The sequence below is a fragment of the Erithacus rubecula genome (assembly GCF_903797595.1).
Source record: "Erithacus rubecula genome assembly, chromosome: 5".
Taxonomy (NCBI): Eukaryota; Metazoa; Chordata; class Aves; order Passeriformes; family Muscicapidae; genus Erithacus; species Erithacus rubecula.
In genome coordinates this window covers 29,623,755-29,642,295 of record NC_136687.1, presented here as the reverse complement: position 1 = coordinate 29,642,295, position 18,541 = coordinate 29,623,755, and the positions used below count along the sequence as shown (strand labels likewise).

At 37.3% G+C, this 18,541-nt stretch overlaps 1 protein-coding gene across 23 annotated transcripts in view; it reads right to left on the bottom strand.

Annotated features, from left to right (window-relative positions):
• The window catches only part of SORBS2 (sorbin and SH3 domain containing 2), a 163,210-nt gene extending 145,058 nt beyond the window's left edge, over window positions 1-18,152 (bottom strand). For 10 of the 23 annotated variants that reach the window (XM_079305588.1, XM_079305591.1, XM_079305590.1 and 7 more), the window contains exon 1: window positions 17,844-18,045. The gene's annotated coding sequence lies outside the window, so the exon portion shown is untranslated. The other 13 variants (XM_079305598.1, XM_079305602.1, XM_079305604.1 and 10 more) reach the window with 7 other exon arrangements.
• Between the last annotated feature and the right edge of the window lie 389 nt (window positions 18,153-18,541).

The following is an 18,541-nucleotide window of genomic DNA, read 5'->3' as shown; positions in this document are numbered from 1 at the left end:
GCTCCCGAACCCTCCCTCCGCGCTCCGAACCCTCGGAACCCCCTGCGCTCCCGAACCCTCGGAACCCCCTGCGCTCCCGAACCCCCCGAGACCCCGCGCTCCGAACCCTCGGAACCCCCTGCGCTCCCGAACCCTCGGAACCCCCTGCGCTCCCGAATCCCCCGAGACCCCGCGCTCCCCGAACTCTCCGCTCTCCCGAACCCCCTGAGCCCTCCCGAACCCCCCGCGCCAAACCGAAGCGCCAAAAGTGACAGGGCACTGTATAAGCACTCAGGGTAAATAATCGTCCTTACTTAAGAAATACCCATTAGAGATAACCATTCTACAATAGTCAGCTGGTTTTCCAGCAATAAAGCCTAAGTCCCCACACACTCACAGTAAGCTAACCCCTAACATCACAATTCCTGGCGTTCATAAACACGCTGGTTGATCTTGAAGGGTTAAAGGTTGCTGCTTGTCAGGCGACTTTCAAAGATTGTACGTTGCAATCACCGTGTAAACCAATTTTATTCTATTTAGAATAACACTTTTTTCCCCATTGCTGTTAGAAGTAGGAAGAAAAGGAGACATTTGTGAGCAATTTAAAATTGCTTATAAAAAATTCTGCTCTTCAAGACCTGTCACGAACTCGTATCTCAGCTGCCTAAGGAGTCAGGCATGCATATAAGCGAGAGAGTACAATCAGCACCCACCAGCCTAAAGTTCTCAAAAAGTCATTTAGAAGCATTAAATATAACTTAGCAATCATACAGCATTTCATACACGAGTCCTGGGTATTGGTCAGAACTTCCAGTTGTTAGCAGGCATTGACTAATACATATATGAAATAATTGCATCTCCTTGTTCAGTTCTACTTTTCTAGGGCTACAGCAGATTTTTCACCTCTGAATACAACTTATAGATAAAGCCCGGCTGCTCCACCACTCCAAGTGAATTTGCTGCTCTCAGGATCCAAGGGCACTGGTGTCACAGTGGAGTCCTGGGCAGAGAACTAAGGTCCACTCAGGTGGATTTTACACATTTCTTCCCTCAGCATCTTTACCCTCTTTTCCTTGTCTGGGTTTCTCTGAGAGTGAGTACTGAGCTCTGTGAAAGTGACCAGGGAGGGGCTCACAAGGAAACAAGTAAATTCTGTTTAGATTTCTGAGGTGTTGGAGCAGAAACATTCCAGTATATTTAAAGAGGTGCTTCAACACGAATGCTAATTTAGTCTTGTTTCTTTGTCTCTTAGAAAAGATGGGTGGATGTCCACAACTCTCAAACTGCAGCTGGGGCTAAGAGCCTGTTCTAGCACCCAGTGAAAGAACTCCCTGCTCCCATGACTCAAACACATACTTTTGGTGCCATGACTACTGTTCAACAGTACTTTTTGATCAAAAAGGGATGTCTGCTGATTTGGCAACCGAATTCTGAAGCTTTTGCCTGGAAAACATTAAACTACTGAAGTAATTATTTACATACTAAGTATTAAAACAAAACCAGCCTGCATTACAAGAACACCATTTCACCATGATTAGTTCACTAACTTTTTTTTGTTAATAAGCAACATGAAACAGACTGCACATCCAATCTCTTTCTTTTTAATGCATTGATACAGTCATTGACTTAAAAAATAAATTAAAATGCTCTTCAGTAAGGGAAGACACAAGCAGGTTTTATACTACTTTGTTGCACTAAGTGTGGTTACTGTCACAATACTCTCCATAGACAGGCTGAAATAGCTTTTGAAAACATAGAGGTCATGAGTTTTTAAACAATGTGTTACAGCTTGTAAAGGTTTCATGATGTTTGTCCATATCTCAGTATCTATACTGAAAGTACAGTGGAAGTATATCCATTAAAATGTCTTTGAATTTTTTTTTAATAAAAACCTGCTTTAAGATTTCAAGTTCATAATTTTATATTTAGGGATCTAGAACTCTGTAATGCAGGCACACTTTTATCCAGAAAAGGCTGATAGAGCTTTTTCCTGCAGTGTCTCATAGGTCTTAACAATATACATGTACAGGCAACCTTTCCTTCCCTGCAGTTTCATAAGTGATTGGGCAGAAATTAGAAGAGGCTTAACCCAAGTGCAGATCATGGCTCCAATTCAGCAAACAGTTAAAGCACAAATTGTGAGAAGCCAACCCGAGTTTACCTAAAAGCTCCACAGAAGTCCTAGAAACAGTTTCTGCTCTGCACAGTCATAAAATTTCTTCTAGTAAAACCCACTAAAATCATAACATCAAAAGATGCGAACTGGACCCAGAGTGGAGCTGGGAGACTGAATACCCTCTGGTAGCCCCCAAAGCTCAGTTACACTGATGTTTGTGTTTCTAGGAAAGCTCCAGAACCAGGCAGCTGAAACAGTGGCTAGCATGCTCCCCTTACACAAAAATATAAGTGCAAGGCATAGTCATACTGACCCTACAATAAGTAGTTAAGTACTTAAAGATAACCAGTTGCCTGCTGTGTTGGAACAGAGCTGAAAATAGAACACATCATTTGGTATCTTTGCTCAAATCCTACTCCCACGTTAATTCAAATGAGCTTCCTGATCTCACTTGTGGTACCTGGAGAGCAGTTGCTCACATCAGAGCAATCAGAGCTGAAAGAAAGTTAGTATTCACTAATTTTTCATCAGAACATTGCTAACAGTCTTCAGTTTTGGGACAGAAATAGCATTATTCTCAGCCTTATCTATAGATACTTGTATCAGCATATTGTTCTCCACTGTAGTTTTAGCCTGTCCTGCTATTTTTGTTCTCAAACTGGTTTCTAGCTGTCTCAAGCCAGCTCCATGCAATATAAAATGCATACTTCCATTAAAGCAAAATTTAATTCTTAAATCAGGAACTGTGATTTGCATGCAGTTCATTAAAATTCATTGGTTTATGAATAATTAATTTGCATTCTAACATTGTTTTAAAAGCATGAACAATAACAAATATTAAAAGTCATTGTCACTCTTGGAAAAGGAAATGCCAAAAGAGCAGATCCTAGTTAAGAAACAATTACTATATTAAAATCAGCATTTTATTTATTGCATGGCATTGAAATGATTCCTACATATATTAACTATCCAAGTAGGAAAACACCTAGTGTTAAGCCATCCTGAATATCATTAACAATTACTGATCTTTCTGAGCCTCATTTCATTTCTGTAATCACTTGATAATATATTATGAAGGCACGTTGGACTGTTATAATCATAAAGAAATCATCATCTATCAAAGGTCTCAAATTTAAAAACACTTATTCATTTTTTTTAATATTGTTTGGTCAACTTGCTTGAATGCAAAGCAGTAGATAAACAGTGAATACCTGTAGGTCAGTATGCCGAAGTACAGAGTAATTAACATTGTTTCTCCAAGGTTCCAGGTGATGACAAGCCAATGAAAAAAAAGCACTGATATCCAAATCCCAAGACATTACTGCAATTAACTGCCTGAGACACAATGTGTAGACGAGTAAACTGGAATTCAGACATAAAGAGTTAATTTTATCCAGGGTCAAACTTGTTTGTAGCTCCTCCAGTTACTGAATTCTCAGTGCAACTCTAGTTATTGGCTTTGTATTTTCAGGTTCTCACCAATAACAACTCTGATGAATTTTCTGTACTGTGGATTCAATCAGATATTTGGGAAAAATGTTGACAGAGAATTCTACCAAGATTGAATGGAGAAATGAACTGACTTAAATATTTAAGGTGTGTTGCACATTTAAATAAAACAATCACAAGAGCATTGCAAAACATTTTCTAGAGCATATTTGTGAAATTCTTATCACAGGAAATATATTTTTTTATTCACAATGGCTCTTTCATACACATTCCTCATGACATAAATACAGCCATAAAGTAGGAGAGAAGAAACTTTGATTTTCTTAAAAGCAAATATTTAAAATTTTTAAAAGGAAACCCTGAAGCCCTTTTGTAATTAATTAGAGATGAAAGAGTCTTAACCTAATAAGACTAGATCCCTCATGTTTTATACCAGGGTTAAAAATGCTACTGAATTCCTGGAGCAATTTCCACACTGTTTCCTATCCTACATTTAATATTTTACTTTCTGATATAAATTAATAAAAAGGCAGCAGTGAAGGCATAACTGCCTCAAATACAAAATATTACAAAATTAAATTAAGCCACTTTTTGGCTCCTTGGATATAGAGTTTTGTATTAATTTCTGCTGCATTTTAAGCAAGAATAAAAAATAATCTAAATTAGACTAATTATTTTTCATTTCTGTTTGCTTGGCTATGAAGTTGGATTATTTAATGTGTTATATAAGTTTAAAAGTTATACATACATATATACACACACACACTATAACATATATGTAACTTTTTTTTCACTTATCATAAGAAAACATCTCAAATTTTATGGGTAATTGAGCAGATTTTAAATTGGGAAAACTATACTATGGATTAATATTCAATTTTCAGATCTTTAAGATGGTATTTGAGAGAAAAAATGTGAACTTGAGCTTAAAAAGTGATAACATTCAAGGTTCTCCCCAAAAATAAATGCTTAAGCATGCAGCTTTAAGAGAAAATAGCAAACCTTCAAAACAAAACTAACACACAGAAAATAAGTGACTTAAAGTTATCCCCAGAATTTTGGAAACTGCACCAAGAGGTCAACTGTGACCTAAAGCAAAACAAAAAATGAGAATCTGCTACTGAAATGCACTGTGCTTTCAGAGAGTGCCAGGGATATTGTCGAGACAATTAATAGTTTATCTGGTCAATTTGTACTTGAAAGTTTTCCAGTCCTGATTGTGTGTTCTGACAGTTCCATTAAATAACTACATTAATTCATAGCCCTAAGCAAGAGTTCAGATTAAGTTTTGAAAAACATCCCAGGCCACCTGGGTTTTCCAGAACCAAAAGAAAAAAAAAGCAGGTTTTGCCTCCCTTATGGTCTGGAGATGCCTACAAGCCTGAGTTCCTGCGAACATCAAATGCCAGTCTCAGCACAGAGACCCAAATTGCTGACAGTGCTAGACATTTTTTGCTTCCCACTGCATTGGAAAACCAAACTTGGCAGCATACATTATGAAGTCTTATTGCATATTCTACACTTGTGTAGAAAAATATAAATTTGAGATTGATAGCTACATAATGAAAAAGAAACTCTTTTCCCATCTTTTCTCCAAGAGCAGGGTAAACAGAATTCTTAAGTGAAAATTTTATTAACTTCTCAATAAGAGGTTCCTCACATATTGCAATTTATAGAGGAAGCATAATGAACAGATATCAAGGACAAAGGTTATTCCCTCTGCTTAGACACCAACAGCCAACTCCTCTATGCTGAAAATTTTATTTCTCAAACATCACTTTTAGATATTTAGGAAGATAAGCTGTCTCCAAGCTTCCTCTTTCCTCCATTTATAATGTATGAATCTGAAACTCTCCTCTATTGTTATCCTTCATCACTTTCTCCTTACCTAAAACCTGAAGCCACATCCCTGGGCTATTGCCATTGTTCTGCTGAACTGCACCTTCTCCACTGGCACCACTGCCTCTTCCTTAAATCATTGCTTCAGCTTTGTAACTCCCTGAGAGCAGATGCCAGAAAGCCCTAGGCCCTTGTGTTGCCAATTTGCTGTCCCTTCATTCCTAAAGCTTGCTTCATATCACTTGATAGGCTGTTTTTTCATACTCTAGGATATGCATTCCTCCATTTTGAGAAACAATTCTTAACATTTAATCACATTTATACTATATCAATTGTGAGAAATTGATAAAAAATTGGCAGGAAGAAGAGTTTGTTAGTGGAAAACTGGGGCAGAAACATTGGTTTTCACATGCTGCCCACAATTTTTGCAAATGCTTTGCAAGGAATTTTACAACTGACCTAGACCTCCTCATGAAGCCTACCTCAAGCCTGCTTGGCACAAAGACCTAACTAAACCAACAAGAATCAATTCAAACTGTTCTACTTCCGTACAACTTGAGCTATCTAGAGATAGCTGAGTCATTGCTAATAATTAGGATGGGGGTTGTTACTCTTTTTTTTTAAAAAGAGATTTGTTTGTCCATATCTATATTCTTTTTTCCCTATACTTCAATCTTTCAGCCACCTGCATTTTGTTGTATTTTTTCACCCCTTGCACTACTACCCAGGAAACAAGATGTATGCTTCTTAATATACCTCTGACCAATCTAGTCTTGTTCAATCTGCCATAGGAAAAACAAAGAAATTAATTAAAAAATCAACCCCAAGTGATCTCTTTCCAGCTCCTCCACCCATTACTTTCAGCATTGCACAATGCTGAAAATCAGCTTACTAAAAATAGATAACACTTCCCTAGACATGACCATACGTGTGGCTCTCATCTCAAAAGAGTTGTTCTTGCCTGACTAGATTGTCTTATTAAGTGATAGAGAGCATGTTGGGCTAGTCCAATCTGTCTCTATCTCTCCTCAGAACTAACCAGAGAACATTTAAAGGTCTGCCCTTCATTACAGGTAGACTCCTCACACCCTGAATGCAGAATTTTCTTAACTTCACAGACCCTCTGGGAAAATTACTATTTAAAACCTAAGCTCAAAAGTATCAGAAACAAATGCCAGTAGCTATGGTATTTCAGATCATCATTTGTTAGAAGCAATAAAATTTGGAAGGAGCAGATGAATGGGAACATCAGCAGCAAATAAGTACAGTAAAGGTATCACTATATTTTTCCAAGTTCTTTGAAGACAGGCAGTTTTAAATAAACTTGGAAAGGGGACTTAAATTTTATCAATTCTGAGAACTTGGCAGCATCTCTCTGTGCCAGATGAGGTCACAAATCAATCTCAAAACACTTCTGACAAAGTATAAATACCATAGCAGGGTATGTCTAAGTCACACTAACATGTCTGGCTGGCATAACTACAATAGCAGAGTTGATAAGGTAGCAACCAGCTTATCCACAGCATTCTTTTCATGAAGAGGTCATTTCTTCTTTTGTGCTAGGAAGTGAAACAATGCCAAAGCATTCCAGAATTGCTTAAACAAATAGCAGCATCTACCTCCACTTAGAGGTTAACTGTTTGTACCTTTTTGGTAGTTTATTTATTTCCTCTAGATTGTAACATAACACATTAGGAACTTTAGCAGACCACCTGCCAGATATATCCTTTATTCTAGGAAGTGAATCAGCTTTTTTGTTACAGTACTTTTAGCTTACAATTGCCTTCTCATTTGGCTTCTGGTTCGGCTTCTTAAACTTAATTTAACATTCACTTCCTTTTAGCCTGAAATGACTTTCAACTCTGTCTGAAGTTTTAGTCTTGAACAGCATTCAAACAATAGGTATAAAATTATGATACATGACTATATTAAAAAGTCTGCTACTAGTTTTTCATCAGGTACCTCACTTATGTTAAGAGTTTATAACAGAAACTTCATCTAAACTTCACACTAGAGAGGGGAAAGGTGAAATATTCAAATAAGAATGTGATCCTTCTCCTCCACACAGTACTGGTGAGGCCACCCCTGCAGAGCTGCTGTGCTGTGCCTGCTTCTGGGCTTCCCTGTACATGGAGCCATTGACACACTAGAGATTCCAGCAAAGGGACACACAGTGACCTAAGAGAGCCATCCCTCCTAGCAGGAGCAGCTGAGACACCTGGCGCTGTTTAGTCCAGAGAAAGCTGGGAGAGGGGCAGGGGACAGCATCTCATCTCCCTGCACACACCTGAAGGGAGGCTGTGTCCACTGACTGCAGGCTGCATGCAGTGCTATCCAGGATCCAATGGGCACAAACTGAAACACAGGAAAGTCCGTCTGAACACCAGAAAAGACTTTTTTAATGTGAGGGTGACTGAGCACTGCCACAGATTGGCCAGTGGGTGTTGCATGTCTGTTTTAGAAGATATTCAAAAGCCTTCTGGATTATCATCCTGGACAATTGATTCTAGATGGTCTTGCTAAAGCAGAGGGGTTGAGCCAGATAATCTCCAGAGGTCCCTTCCAACTTCAACCATTCTGTGATACAAGAAAAAACAGTTGTTTAAGTTTCTGTTCTTCAATCACTATGGATATTTATTACTGCCTGGTACAAATATTTAGATTTTTGATTCAAAATATTGTATATATATATAAAATATAATATATAATCAGACCTATATCAGCAGAAACATGAAAAGTAGCATCAGAATCTCTGATATAAGAATGGCTGAATACCCACAGACTCTTAGCATTTAACTTTAAGGAAGCAGCAGTGGAGAGTTTGCTCAGCATCACTTTCAGAAACAAGATGCAGATTTAGTGTGGGAGGGTAAAAAAACACTGTATATAAACAAGAGGAAAGAAAACAAGAGACTCAAATGTATTCAAGATTTAGAAGCTCACAACACTGATGTTGTTTCCATGGCAACTAATATACTTGAAAGCAGGGGAAAAACAGGGTGAGGATTTTAAAGGACGGCACAACATGCAGATTAAAAGTAGATACTGCCCACCCACTGATAATCTGAGGCTTGGACTGATGAAATTACGCAGTTTATAACAAGAAGTATCACTTGTTGCGGAAGTCAAGATCCAGTGAAACTAACCTAACTAACAAATTAAGAGTGAAAGAATAGAAACAACACAGTGAAACACCCTGGGCACTTGACAGCCTATCTGCCAACTCTTTGGCAGGCTAAAACCAAGATGAACAATACACTACCAGTTAATGCAGTTGTGCCTTGGGTACTCACCACTCCCTGTCAAAGGTGGTGTCCAATGTTATTTCCCTCATTAATCAGAATAAATGATCTATATAATTTAGGAAAGACAGGATAAAGTATATAAGAAGAAACATACATTGCACTAAGCTGAATCAGATGACTCAATTGGTTTGCAATGCTTATGCTTTTATAGCTTCTTGGCCATGCAGTGGATGGCACTGATATAATTAACCTTTTCATCAGAAAAATACAAGCAAAGAAGAGAATTTACGCTTTTTGAGTGTAAGAAGAAGACAAAGAAGACAAGTCTTTGTCTTAGAGAAGACAAAGGAAGGCAATGTCAGTTCTAGAAATAATATGTAGTAGTGGAAAAATGCTTAGTAATAAAGGTGGAACTATAATTCTGCTGGAACAAGGCCTTAACTGGTCTCTCACAGCAAGTACTAACAAAAGGCATAAGACCCCTGAAAGAGTAAACAAGCCCCTGTATACAAATCTTCCGTTTATCACCATTTCTGAGAAATGAAATAGCATAGACTTGTAATTTAAGTGCTGTCTATGCTCAATAAATGGCTTTTGCACCAATAACAGAAAAGCCTTATGAACTGTATGTTTCTATACTACATCAAGCTACATCTGATATATAGCACAACTTCAGAACTGTCAGACACATAAAAGCTGCTTGGGAGGCAAAATCCAGTTTCAAGTTAATTAGCCACATAGCATAGCTGCATGCAGTTTCATGGTCACACATGTCCAGGGACACCTGAGCCAAAGGAATTCTGAATCACAAGTGCCAGATCCCTAACCTTGGTTACTGACTTTTCAGGAGCAGGATCACAAAGACTTTTCCCTTATCATGAAAAGGGAATGTCATGGAAAGATCAGTGTGAAGCAAGGTTTCAGAAGGGTACTAACAGCACTCTTGGGATCTTCAGAGCTACACAGTTAGTGTCAGTGAGATGAAATCAGTTCAGTGTGCTATTTTCAAATACTTGGTTTGGTGTAATAATAATTTTCAAGTGTTCTGCCAATAATCAACAGGTAAAATCAACATCTACCCAAGACCACTTCAGTTGATTTGTTCCTTATCTGGAATTTCTTTAAAGTACCTTATCTTTTTAAAAATCAGTATCCTGACATCCATACAAGAGGTAGAATACATAACCAAACAAAATCTACAGTAGTTTCCCAGATTGATACATTTCAATATTCAAATTTTGCAGAAAATTTTGGCACCGGATTGCTAAAATTCACTTTTGTTATTAGAGCAAAGTAAGAAAAAGGTCTGACTTTTTTTCCACCGCAGTGGTGAAAAGGATGTAGGTGGGGACTATAATTGACACTAATTATTTGTAGGAAAGGTCAGGGTTACCTTTAACCAACGCTGTGAGGCAGCTGATTATCTGTCACATCTCTGGAACACAGTCACGAATTTGTCAGTGACTAAAGGACAAACAGGCCTTGGCTAGCAATCAAACTTGGCAACGTTCAACAACACAGCACAGCAGATGTCTTTTTAAAATAGGTAAATTGTAAGGCACTAGATAGTGTAATGCTAGATATCTGTAATGCTGAAAAAGGTCGATAAAAGCTACTGTTCAAGCACTTAATAGGTGACTTGGCAGTATGAACTTCTCAGCATTTGAAGGGCTAAAAAGAACATCTATATCACAAAGTTCTAACTCGGTTCTGAACTCCCTCAGAAAGTCTTCAGTTTCCACAGGTTATGTAATTTAATTTATTTGATACATTAAGACAATTTTGAACAAAAATTGCAGGTAAAAGATGTAAGAGAGATGGCTATGTCAAGATATCTGGATAATAAAGACTACATTGGGTAGTTTAAAAATACATAGTACCTCAAAAATTAGGAAATTTTGTCTCAGAGTCTCAGGAAATACCCCTTTAAAAGTTGAAAATTATCATGCCATATTATCACTATTATTGTTGCTGAAAAATATAACCAGAGTTCTGATATGTATAATTTGATAACATTTGTTATCAGGATACTCAGTGCTCCAAGAAAAAAAGTGATTTGTTGTTTAGTATGTCCCTAGAGAAGTTTAGTGCACATGAAGTGAAATGAAAATTCCACCACTGAGATCCTCTTACTGGCTTTTCAGAAGGTGGAGTTTACAGGGATGAGGCAGCTCATTTCCAAGCAGCATTGCCTCCAATTTTAATCTCAGAACCGTGAGAATGGAAGAAATCCATATGCCCATGTACTCCTACTTAACAAGTTAGCTTTTCCAACAAAATCTCTACATGAAATAGTGCAGCAAATTCAGTGAGATTTCACTGTATGCAATTTTGAAGATAAACATTACAATAGCAAAAAGCCCTTGCTTTGCAGTGGTTACCAGTCTGCAATTAAGATTATGTATAAACTTAATTTTTTTTTGAGTACACAGAATTCATTTACAGTTGTGTTATATGCAGTTCTGGAGCAGCCAGTTTAAATGCCATCAGCTCCAGCATTTGCCTCCATGTACATACATCCAGTCAAACACCACTGAGAGACTGCAGTGGGGAATCCTGACACCACCACTCTTCTTGGTGCTGAGGAATGCTATGTACAAGGGAATACAACACCCATCTGGGCATTGCCATTCTCTGAAATTCTTTAAGTAATACTAAAATTTCATGCCAAAGCAGAAGCTCTGGGGAAAATTTCTGATTTCTTCAGATGTTTCAGGGTAATTTTTCTAAAAATGAATTTCGATAGAGAAAGAAATTGATCACTTGGTCTCTCCAGATAATGGCAGTTTTGATTAGTAACAATTTAGGCTAGCAAAACAGGGAGAAAAATAGTTATGCAGACTAGTAGTGCTGGTGCATGGCAGTCAGCTTCCTTTCTTGCCCAAGTACACTGCAGGATTGTGCTGTTCAACCTTCACAAAGCACACTGAACCCTGGCTCCTGGTTTTGCACAAGTTAGTAAGCAGTAGTTTGCAACATGATATTCTCCAAGGGAAACAACAAAACTTCTCAGTTCTCCTCAGCAGAGACACAAGGATATTTGTGAATCAATCCAAAACCATTTTGAAGCACCAGTGTCAATAACTGCAACAAGCAAACTGAAAAAAACCCTGTTCTGCTTTTAATTTATAACTGGTCACCTTTAGCTGACAGCACTTTGCTGAGTGTAAGCCACAGGACGCTCATGCTTATCAGGCTAAGTACTTTTAATTCCAGTGCAGCAACACTAAGGCTTTAAAGCAGAAAGGTGAACAAATCTTTCTGACTAACTTCAGGGCAGTGGTTCAGCATGACTCTACTGTTCTGTGACAGGCCTGTAACCTTACCTAAAACTCCTTGCAAATGTCAGGTTTTCATCTGGTTTCTACTGAATCTATCTGAACAAGAAGGATATTACTATGTCTTCTCTCCTTAAGGAGTGACAAAACCAGGCAAGAAATATTAAAATCCTGGTATCCTTTCTGAATAGCTAATCTTTTATTTAGGAATAGAAAAATGTCTCAGTGCCAAAAATTAATAGAAAAACCTGACTTCAAATTGAGAGATGACAATCAGGATGAGGATGCAAGGTTTCTATAACATCTCTGGAAGTGTAAAGCCAGCTGTTTTTCATGCAGTTCACCAGAGTCAGGCTAACCTTCGAAATAATTTACCAATCTTATGTAAGGGTTTCACTAGATGCAAAAATGTATGTATCTACAACATACTTATAGCTATCAGTGTCTGAAACTCAATATTAACATTCATTCAACCTTTTTTGTGTTTAGCTAGCTAATATTAAAGCATCTCAACTTTTCTAGAGCTAAAGATTTTCAGTGACTTCAAAATTCTTGAAGCTGAAGAAAATCTGAATAATGTTAGTACAAGGAAGAAGCTCTTCAATAACAAAAATAATTTCACTTTTGAGGTAGGTAAGCGACTCAGTCCAAATTATCTAATGGGCCAATGGTTGTAACATCAAGAAATTTCATCTTTCTGCTTTTTTCATCATTTTTCTCTCCAGCTTCCCAGACATTCTCTGTCAGCTGACATCACACTAGTGCCAACCTCAGGTTCCTCCATCAGTCCACATGGTGAGATACATAATTTGCACTGTCACTGCCTTTAGTCCTGGTCAAGGCCTTAATCAACTGGCCTAGTTGCTTTCCTCTAAACCCATCACTGCTTCCAGTGGTAGCTTTTTGAATTTTAACTTTCCACTTGAAACCTTTGATATACAGTCAATAAACCTGACTTTATATTCAGCATGACTACAGCAAATAGGAACAGAAATCTTGTTGCATTTTGGTGTGAAGAAGAATTGCAAATACATTCCTCCTTTATAATGAGTTATCAGAAAACTTAATGACTTATCACTTTCTCCTTCTTCAGTGGCATACATTTTAAATAGAGAAACTCTGAATACATTATTACATTTACAAGTACCAAGCTGGATTTTTTTTCCATTGGCCAGGGTTAAAACTGAGGAAATGTTCAAGCTTGTAAGTAAAACAAGAGTCCAGGGTTTTAAAAATGTGTGAGGAGACAGAACTGGTATTTCTAGTGTACCAGTCCAAAATGAAACAGAATTCCATTTCCCACTTTGGAGCACATAACCAACTTGCATTTGCTCAGCTGACTGTAAGGTGCAAACCTACCACCAAGCCCACTCTGCAGATCCTCACTCTACTAGGTTCTGGCTCTAGATTCAAGGATACAAAAGAAAAAGTTATGGCATACTCTCTGTCCATCTCTAGCCTGTACAAATCCATTATCCATACACAAGAAACAAACAAACATTTATTTTTTTGTCAGCATTCCAGTCGGGGGAAGGAGAGAGGCATCATACAGTCACTGCTAACCCCAAATTTGGCAGCCACGTCCAATCCCAAATACTGAGTCTTCTGTCAATGGTAGCAACAAATCACAGACAGTACTCCATCACACTGACACATTTTCCCTGCAAAGGCAGAGGTAATTGCCAAGTTAACAGCACCTTTACTGCTTCACAACTTTAGTACCTGAATCACAGATCTACAGTTCCAGGCCATTTACTGTTAGGCCAGGAAAGCCCCAAAGGTTGAGGACCACAGCAAGAGCCATTCTTGAAGAATGCAGTCTAGAGCTCAGGATGCACATTTCCTACCCAGATTTGTGATTCTCTTCTACTGAATTGGTCCAGGCCAGACTAGATCATCAGGTTAATGTGCTTTCACAGAACAGCTATGCTGACACATAAGCTTATGTCTTTTGTCTGAGTCCATCCAGAACTTTTTTACAAATTTAAATATCTAGTTCCAACCAAGGGAAACAAGCTACAAGAATACAGAAAAAGTAAAAATCTCCCCTGCTTTTAAAAAGAAATCATGTAATCTTTTTGGTGCAGAGTGGCCATGACTCTGTAAAAATAAAGATAGAGTGGTGAAAGTTGAACTGTTCCTTAACACCTAGTATCCTCAGTAAGAACAACTTACACACAACTTGTTACACTTAATACACAACTGGAAAAATAAGACTTCATAATTAATACTCTGAATGATGAATGATGCAAATATATTAGAAAGCTAAATTCAAGAACAATGGAAATTTTGTTGCCTATGGAATGAGTAATGGGATTTGAATAAAGACAAATCTCAGTTGTCAGTTTACACAATTTCTGGTCAGACAATTCTTTGTAGGACCTGTAGTATCAAGAAAAGAAGTGAATCAGTTTTACAACACACCAAAAAAAAAAAAAAGAAAAAGAAATTCAGTTTCATCCATTGAGTATAGTTTTGTAGATTACAATGAAAAACATATTTCACAGCAAATTGTTTTCAGTGCTTCTGCACTGGAACTTTACTTACAGATAATTATTAATAGAATTTTTTTAAACAAGTATTTAAGGTACATTTGATGCTTCTGTTCTGACAGTAATCATGGAGTCCCCAAAGAAAATGTAGGTGGAACCAATTATTTTTATTGAAAGAAAAAGGATTCTTTGTTACTAAAAGGATCTGAAAAGCATAAAGAATATTCAAAGTTATAGTTTGGTGACTTTTATTTCACCATGAGAAAAGCAGTTTCCAATGCTGAGGAAGGTAGAGGTTCACTGTATAAAGCTGAAGACTTCCTTCTTTCAGATTTAGAATTCAGGCATAGATTTGAGGGGAAAGTAATTTTTAAAAAAGATTCCAAAGTTGTGCATTGTTATCAGGTCCTTAATTTAACTAAGTTTTCCTACTATAATAAAGTCTTCAAACTTCAAAATATTTAAAGTGTACACCTTGGTAAATAATCAGACAGGTTTGGCTTGGACTCTTTTTGTTTTGGTTTCTTTTTGCTTTCCTAATTTTTTTCATTAAATTTCTTAAGTTCCAGTAATTTGATTTCCTGATCAGTAGTATAACTATTTTTAAAAAGTTCCATGAAACCTCAGTAGAGCATGCAGAAATCACATCTGTACATTTTCAGCAGTACACTCTCTTACTGCTTCACAGACATTTATTTTCCAGTGTACCTACAGTTGGTAAATGAATAGGTGAATATACGTGTGTCACTATAAGGTAGCATGAGAAAAAAAAATTGTGTCATGATTTTCAGGATTCTTCTCTCTTTTTTTTGTATTTGCCTTTACATTGTATATACCTTTATTAATCAGAGCTAGTAGCAAAAATAGGTGAAGTGATAGAATTTACACTGACTGTCTAATCTGATTAAAGTATTAAAAATAAATACCAAGATCTAGATATTTTCATAAGGTATCAGGATTTGTATTCCTAGATTAATATAAATATGACCTCTGTTCAACAAGAGTAGCTGTGGGAACTTTCATAGCTCTTGATAAAACTGTTGTAATTAGGAGCTACAATGGAATTACTGATAACAACCCTGAACTGAGCAGTTATTCTAATTGTGCACAGTTAACACCTTTCAGGGAAGTACTGAGTGGGTGTATGTGTATTCCCAGGCTCCAAATAAAACTCAGCCTACTGTTCCATACTGATGCAAGACAATTTTCAAGAAACAGAGAACTTGCACTTCTCTCCTGTGCAGTATTTGAAAACAAGTTTACAAGAGAGTTAACTGCCTTTGCCAGGGGATGGTCTAGACAATTGCACCACACTAAATTATCAGGGAGCTTTCATGAGTACCCTGAAGCATGTAAATTGTTTTGGCTAAAGTCACATCAAAATGGTTTGTTGTCTATGGATTAGCCATATCCTATCCCTAAGGACAGATAAATGACAGAAGAAAGATCTCACATCAAAATATAAGTTAAATTATGCTGGAAAGATATAAATCTTTTCATTCAGATGCACTCACAGGAAGGCCAGGGAAGTCACTATATTTCCTAACATGAGCTCTTTGCTCCCCATTTCCTGAAGAGGAACAACCAACATCTGACCCTGCACAAAATGTATGTAGCATGGATACAGCCCATCCCATCTTTCTCTTTCATATTCTTCCAATAACACAATTGTGCCCTTGGTACCACCAGCAGGGCCCCAGTGACCAAGCCTGAGCCTACAAGCATCTGCTTTGTGAAATTGAAGATCTACACTGCAGTAAGGTATATGCTTTGAGAACACTGCTAAGAGCCAAAAAACTTGTGGGAGCACCTAGCTTCCCTTCCAACACTTCCACCAAAAGCTGGAAAATAGTCAGAGCTAGTTTCTTGTCTTTAGGACTACAACAGGCATTCTATAATTAGGAAATTAAATCTGAGTGATACTTTATGCCTTCTTTGTAAGTAACTCTAAATTTCTTAGTATGGTCTGAAAAAATGTGTTTGAATGACAGTAGCATTAAAACTAGTGATAAGCATAAGGAATTTCCAGGAAGCTGAAGTCTAATGTAAAATTCCAACCTTCTGAGGGGTTAACTTAACTGAATAATTTATTTTTATTCTCTAATCACTTGCTGTAGCTTGGAGTTATTTTAGAACACTAGCTACTTATGAAAAACATCCATTCTTTACTAGCCACATCCTGAGGAATATGTGTCCATTACATCAGCTGAGCTAAAACTTGTCCCTGTTTTCAAGCACTCAGACCCTAGGGAATAGCTACTTCTTTAAACAGTTTGCTACCTTTTCCTCCCAAAAGTCCAGTGCAGTCAGAACTTATTTTCAAAACACTATAGAATTTTTCGTTGCTAGAATCACACATATTCAAAAACATTAAAGCAGTCTTTGTTTATAATTCTGCCCCAAAAATGCTAAGCCAAATTTTAGGCCCATCTTTGATATTTAGACTAATACAAATAAATAGAAATAGGCAGAAGAACAGTTTTTTTTTTGATTGGTCATCAGTGATGTCACCAGTTCAGGAAGTTATATAATCACATACTGTACATTCCAAAAGAATGAGCTGACACCTAGTCTTTTTAGCTAAAAAGTGACACTTTCACACTTTGTCAATGAATTAGCATTCATTGAAGGTCTATAAACAGAGTGATATGTACATTTCTGAGACTCATCAGCTTTTTATTTATAGTCTGCTGAAAGACTGGCTTGCTAAGAGCATACTTTAGAAGAGAGCTGCAAAACAACTCAGCCTCTTCTACTGCCTGGGCTCCCACCTACAGGAGATGCCAGAATTAGCACTAACATTTGGTTAAGTGGTGGGTAGGAGCCCTAACTGTGCAAGTAGCTAGCTCAGTGTATAGAAAACTGTATGATGAGAAGTCAGTGTTTGGTATGCTGAACTCAAAAGAACCTATTCCGAATTTCTACAAGTCTTGCACTAGTTTAAGTAGCCTCAAGTTTCACACACTTCAGAATTGTATTAACTCATGTTTGTCATTAAAATCTAACATTTTTCCTCTTTTATCAAGAGTAATCAGTGTCTCCTTTTACACTTCCCTGTAAGATTTACAGATACTCTAAAGGACCATCATATTTGTCTTTCATAATTTCATGCTGATTTACATATAGCTGTAAGGACACTCACACTGTAGTTAAACAGCTGATGATGCAGTTAAGATTTGTTCTGCTAGTTACTAGAAGGTATTGGAGAGTCTGCACTTCTTAAAGGCATCATCCTTCAGTGAACTGATGGTAAAAAGGAAACTTAGGTGCAGAAAGACATTTTCAAAAGAAGCTTAGCCATAACAATATCTTCTCATAGTATCTTGTCTGTTTTAATGAGAATTTGTTCCTACCATAATAAACTGTATAAATTTATAGTCACACACTTACATTTCCAGCATTTCAAAGCTTGCAGCAGAAACAGAAACATAAGCAGATATCTTACCAATCTGACAAGTCTTGCCTGTTTGTTTTGGTTTGGCTGGGGCATGAAGCAGGAGGGAACAGACGTCAGAGCAAGCAGTCGACCAGAACTGGTAAGAGCACACTTACATTTCAAACTAAGCTAAAGGCAGCCAAAGAGAAAGGACCTCTAAGAACTCTAAAGCTATTTACCTACTTTAAAGGAGTTATCCACATCTCAGTGTACTCACTCTAAAATTTGCCTTTACAGAAAAATCTGTCCAGTCTTTTCCCTCTCAGGGGAGTTCTGATATCCTTGAAAGCAGCAACACTTCTCCTGCCTGCACTATATATGGTCTGTAGAGAGATGTGAAAATACTGATGGTATTTTTGGCCATGTTGTCTGCATTGGATTGGTCTCACTTATTTTTAAGTGTTCTCAAAAACAAAGAAGGCAGATTTCTTTCTAAAGAAATGATACACAGTATTATGACACTCTCCAATTATTTTTTTGGGGTTTTTTTAACCATATCATCATCTTATTCTAGTTATTTGGTTGTATAAGGTAAGACAAAGCCCAGGGTGACAGCTTGTTGCAGTGTGGTTAATTATAACCACCATATCAAATATGAGCTGCCATTCAAGTTAATCAAGGTATTCCATTATTTTTATTATCAGGTTAAGAGAATGAGATCATTAGCACTATCAAGCTATAAAAAGCTGTGGCATAACTGAAAGCTG